Raw genomic sequence first — 6,000 nt, forward strand, 5'->3', positions numbered from 1 at the left:
TTTTTTAAAAAATGTTGGAGCCATTATTGGGAAAAGCGGGGAAAAAATGAAACTGAAATTGGAAAGGAGGCTGACTTACCCATTGGCAGTAGTTCCCAATCCGGCGGGAAACCAAGAGCGGAACCGCAGGAACAGCTGATTGGCAGTGAGCAAGAGGAAGAGTCGCTGCCGCCAATCAGTGCAGTGGAAGACGGCCGGAAAAGCACGCCCAGCAGAAAAGAAGCCGATTGGCTCTCAGGCCAAAACGGCGGGAAGAAAATGAAATAAAAGGGCGCCCCAGAGAGGAACAGGTTGTCGGGGACAACCGTTCACTAGACTCCTCCATTCCTGTCCTTCCATCTCAGCTCGCCGCCACCTTCAACTCTCCTGCGCTTCTCCAGCCTGCTGCCGCCTCGTTCTTCTCCTCCCGTCCCAGCTCACCGCCACCCTCAGCCCTCCTGCAACCTCTCCGCCCAGTGTCACCCCTGCATCAGCCTCTCCGGACCCAACCACTGCCACGCCTCCTCCTCCTCCTGCACCTTCCCAGCAAGGACCAGCAAATGGATCTTAAAAACTCTTTAAAACTCTTTTCTATCATCTTACTTTTTCATGAATATGGACTATTACGTAACCCCCTCCCATTTTGCCACCCCAATGTCCCGTTTTTGTCTCAAGGAAATATGGTCAGCCTATTTAAGGTCGCATGTGACATACAACTGGTAATGACTGTAGTTGACCTGGAAGAGTTCAATTAAAAATTTAGGCCATGATTCCCTTGACAAATTATGTTTTAATTTTAGGCTTCCACTTAAAAACTAGGTGAAACCTAAAAGTCTTGCTCCCAGTTTCCTCGAGCACCATCAATTTGCAAAACATTTTACAATCTTGTTCTTTCCGTTCTGCTTCATAAGAGATTATTCCAACATCAGACAGATAGGGGACATAAACCAAGAGCTAATAAACCTGGTTGCATCCCTCATTAAAACAAAAAAACCTACATTTGCTACTGTAACAGCCAAAACAGAGTGGCAGGAACCTATCAGCTAGAGATCCCAAGTGGGAGGTGATGGCCGTGTCAAGGTTGACCTTATCAGCATCAGGGCTACAACAGCTGAACGGATTTAGAAATTGAAATGGTAATTAGTTCCTAAAAATACAGATGCCTGAAGATTCAGAGCCAGCAGAGAGAGAGACAGTGGGAAAAGTTCTTTAAGAGTCCCTGCTTCCTGATGGACAGCAGTGGGTGAAAAGGCTGGAATATTAAAGTCTGAGAACAGACCAGTGTTGGGGTAACGCTAGGCCTTTGCTCAGTCTTCTTACTGGTGTTCTTGCATTCTTATAATCTTGACACTTGGGATGTGTTAAACTGTTTCTTAAACTGCATGACCCAATTACCCCCTTTCCCAGTCTTGAATAATATCATTGACCCACCCCACCCCCAGAAAAAAAGACTGTACTGTGAGATAATCACGTTTTCTGGTTGCCCATTTTGTTTCATGGTGGATCAGGAGTTTGATTTCATGTTTTAACCAGTATACAACCTTATCAGTTGAATGGATCCTCACCCAATTATTCATTTGTATCTCCAGAAAACAGCAAAAACCCCACGTTTGAAAATCACATAATTCTTACAGAACTGTTTTCCCCCCCTTCCTAGCATTTTTCGCACAGGTGCAGGGTGCTAGTAATAATAAGCTCTCTTTCTTAATTTACAAGATAATCTACCTGCAACAATTATTTTCTCCAATATACGTCCAGAAAAGAGTGGTTAAGAATTGTCAGCCAAAAACAGACTTGATCATGGCTATTCAGGTTAATCCCAAATGCCAAAACCTTTTACACTCTCATCAGATCAAGGTACTGTAGTTTAAAGAACATAGTCATGTTTCAGAGATATCTATATAAAGCAGTGTTCCTCAACCTTGGCAACTTTAAGATGTGTGGACTTCAACTCCCAGAATTCCCCAGCAAGCCATGCAATGATACAAAGAATTCTGCTGACCCTGGGCAACTGAGTAATTGGAACAGAGCCACCATCTAGGTGGAGAAAAGCCAAAGACATCAAGGTCTAAACCAAGCTCAGCATAGTAATGGTGATCAGAGATTGAGAGTAACACCGAAACCAAGATGGAGTTATTACCAAAGAAGTGCATAATCTCCATGGAAGAAATCTTTAATCATGTGCCCATGACGAGACCATGCTGGCTGGGGAATTCTGGGAGTCAAAGTCTGCACGTCTTAAAAGTTGCCAGATTTGAAAAACACTATCTTAGGGGTATGGATGTTGCAGCAGAACTGTGGGTGGAGGACCAAGGGACTCCCTCATGGAGTCAGGAGCCCAGTCCACGCTTCTCCAGGTATGCCTATGCTTGCACCATTAAAACTAGGTTCCTCTTTCACAGCACATGCAGATTGTCTGCTAATAGCAAGGACAGTCCTGGCCTGTTCTGGCCAGTATGCCACCAGAAAAGCCGAACCCTGTCCTGCTATTCTATATAAGCTATCATCTCTAACTTAGATAACAGCTTGCAAGCCAACAACTATTGCCCACACCCAGCCTACTAGAAGGTATGCACTGTGTACTGACTCAGGATGCTGCGGATACAGCTGCAATAAATGATGCATTGAAGAGAAACATCAGGAATGTTTTTCTTTAGCTGGGAGAGCACTGCTGTATGCTGTCTGTGTGTGTGACTTACACATACAGACGTGGGCATCTGCAGTAATCCGGTTTTGTCAAAATGGCAAAACATGCATTGTGACATCACGATACAAGCTCCGCCTCTTACATGCTTGTGTGCACATCCCAATGCATTACAAAAGGTGCAGAGTTTACAATGCACATTTCACTATTTGCCCCTCCTCTTATATGTATACATTGCATAAACATTGCTCCATTGCTCCAAACAGATGCAATATCTAATTTCTGGGGGTGGGGGGAGCTAGCCTTCTCCTCAAAACTAATATATTTTAGTTTATAAACTAAAATAGTTCATAGCATTGTAAGGTGTCCAGAGAGTCCCACCTTCTATGCAATCAACTCGCAGACTGTGTTCACACACATGCAAAAATCAGCCATGGATTTTCTTAACCATGCTTTAGTAAGTCATAACTGGTTTCTGTGAGAATTCCTTCTTACAATCAGAAAAAAAACATGACAGCAAAAACAAGGGGCAGATGGAAACAAGCTTTCCTGGGTAAAGGAGAGGGCCAGGCATCCCATTACTTAGTTCAGAAACATGAAAGAGGGACAAAGCAGTCATATGCTGTATGCCTTTTGTATACAGGAAGTGGCCTTGAAACCCAGCAGCCCCTAGAATTCTTTCATTACAGCTTCACTTTTTTTCCAACAAAAGATCACTTAACAGGATTTCTTGAGTTCTTAGGAACTGTTGCCTAATTGATTCCAGCCCTGAAGGGAGGAAGGTGCATATATTTAATGTCAAAAATCCAGGCACAGATCGAGGTGTAGTGCCTTAGGAACAAGGCTGACTGCACTTTGCCAAATGTATAAGCAACCATCGCCTGTGTTCACACAAAATTGTTACTACTTCTGGTTACCCAAGCAAGCAAAGCCTCACTGAGTCCAGCGCCGTGGGTATCTCCTTATTCTCAGTACTAATACAACAGCAGTTTCTCCATGTAGCATACAGTACAGCCATAGGATTCTCTTGGAGTCCTCCATCCAAATACCACCCAGGACCAATGCTGCTTAGCTTCCCAACCCAAGCAAGGTCAACTGGTAATTACAGGTACTCCTCACTTAATGACCATTTGTTTAGTGATGGTTCAGACTTACAACGGTGCTGAAAAAATGTCTTACAACCAGTGCTCACACTTACGACTGTTGCAGCATCCCGTGGTCACCATTTTCAACCTTCCCAGCCAGCTTCCAGCAAGCAAAATCAATAGGGAACCACATGATTTGCTTAACAAACATGTGGTTCACTTAATGGCTGCAGTGATTTGCTTAACAACCACTGCAAAGGAGGTCATAAAATCAGGTTGGATTCACTTAATGACCACTTCATTTAGCAGTTGAAATTCCAGTCTCAATTGTGGTCATTAAGCAATGACTACCTGTACTGAGACCAAAACACAATCCCTCCCATTTTCTTAGTTCAAGGAGTCTTTCCACCCTAAACTAACTACATGGCTTGATTCACGAAACCTCGTCTCCTGTGTGCTTGGCCATGAGGTCAAGCCAATCACGAAGTGCATCACAACCGATTCCACGCCGGACCTGATTGTGGGGGCGGGAGGGGAGAATCCCAAACCTCTGCAGATTTACCTCTAACCCCCAGATTTCCCTTCCGCGATCCGGATCCTGCGGTGCACAGCTCGTTTCCTCCCCGCTCGAGATCTAACTTGCTGCGCTCGGCGCGAGATGGGCTGCCCTGGGTGGAGTTGCGACCCCCCCAACACCTCCTGGTCTGCGTTCGCACGGAACAAGCTGCGTTTGCCGAATCCTCGCGCCGGGCTCCGAAGCTCCCTCCGGAACCCGGAGGAACTACGGACCCCGGCCGGATCCGCGCGATCTGCGGAGCCCCTCAAGCAGCCAACCCCACCGCGCGTGGAGCGGAGGCGGACGCGCTGTTTTCCCTTTTGGCTACTCCGCCCCGCAGCGGCGTGGACAGGGGCTCGCTCGGAGCCCGCGGCGGAGGCAAGCGAGCGCGCAGGAGCGTAAGGCTCCGCTTAGCGCCCGGGCGGGCGGCTGAGCCCCATTCAAAGCAGCGGGACTTCCCGCCAGAGCCGCCTGCAGGCGTCGGATTGCACACAAAGCGCAGCGGGACGGGAGGGGAGGGGAGGGGGGCTCGTCGGCGGACGACGAAGCCCCTTTCGTTCCCCGCACGCGCCTTGGCCAAAGCACTTCTGGATCTCCATCTCGTCCTTGATCCCTCGGCTTTTATGGAAGGAAATCGGGCGAAGCCGCCCTCCTCATCCCGTCTAACTCCCCCCCGCCGTAAAAGAGAGAGCTACCGATAAGCATGCCTCCTCCCTCCGCCTCCCCCCCCCCCCGCTGCAACGGGTTTCCTCGAGGGTCGCAGTCAGCCAAAGCCCTCGGAAGGAACGCGATCGCAGCCCCGGATCCAAGGCTGGGGGCACTCACGGTTCGCTGCTCGGCGCCGATTCCACGCACCAGCCCGGCGGAAGCAGGCGGCAAAGGGCAGAGCCCCCCAGCAGCAGAAAAACGAGAAAAGGGAACCAGATTGCTGCAGCCGCTTGCGAAGGCAACGAAGCTTCCGGGTTGGTCGACGACAACGTCACTGCTACAGGTTTACGAGGAAGAGGTGGCGGCAGCGCGAGTAGCAGGCGAGAGAAAGAGCGCTATAAAAGGAAGGGATCAGTGAAGGAGGGAGGGAGGGCGGAAAAAAAGGGGGGGGAGAAAGAAAAGCGGTTCACCTCGAGGGCTCAGATTCCGCTTAAGAGCCCTGAGTATCCCCTTTGCAAAAGCACGAGGTAAAGCCTTTTTAACGGGCGAGGGAGCAGAATCTGGAGCAGCCTTGGGGGGTTAGTGTCCCTGCAGACAGAAATCTAGCAGGGCGAGCTGCAGCGAAGACTTTGCAGAAGGCGCCCAATGGGTTGCGGGATGGAACCGTTTTCTGCGGTTCTACAAGACGCTGGTCCCAGGCGAAAGGGGCTTGGCTCGCCCCACGGGACAGTCGAAATACTGAACAGTGCGAAATATTGATAGAATTAGCTATCATTCGCATGTTGTACAAATGAGGCTACGAGACTTGAACTGATTTAGGTAGGGATGCTGTGTGAAGGCGGCCAAAGGGGAGACAGGGCAGCTATCAGTCCCTCCCGCGGGATGCTACAGGGATCAAGAAATGTTAACCAACTGAGAAAGTCCAGGCATTGTTCTAGACCAGTGTTATTCAACCTTGGCGGCTTTAAGATGTGTGGACTTCAACTTGCTGGCTGGGGAATTCTGGGAGTTGAAGTCCACATATCTTAAAAGTCGCCAAGGTTGAAAAACCCTGGTGTGGACCCAGAGCATCAGTGTTGGGGCTGGTT

The 6,000-nt window shown here is 48.9% G+C and overlaps 1 protein-coding gene across 1 annotated transcript in view; it reads right to left on the reverse strand.

The window, feature by feature from the left end:
* The window catches only part of CYRIB (CYFIP related Rac1 interactor B), a 75,507-nt gene extending 70,257 nt beyond the window's left edge, over positions 1–5,250 (reverse strand). The window contains exon 1 of the mRNA XM_063299690.1: positions 5,090–5,250. The gene's annotated coding sequence lies outside the window, so the exon portion shown is untranslated. The remainder of the gene's footprint in view (positions 1–5,089) is intronic.
* Positions 5,251–6,000: the final 750 nt, after the last annotated feature.

This window comes from Candoia aspera, chromosome 3 (assembly GCF_035149785.1).
Source record: "Candoia aspera isolate rCanAsp1 chromosome 3, rCanAsp1.hap2, whole genome shotgun sequence".
In the NCBI taxonomy this organism is placed as follows: domain Eukaryota; kingdom Metazoa; phylum Chordata; class Lepidosauria; order Squamata; family Boidae; genus Candoia; species Candoia aspera.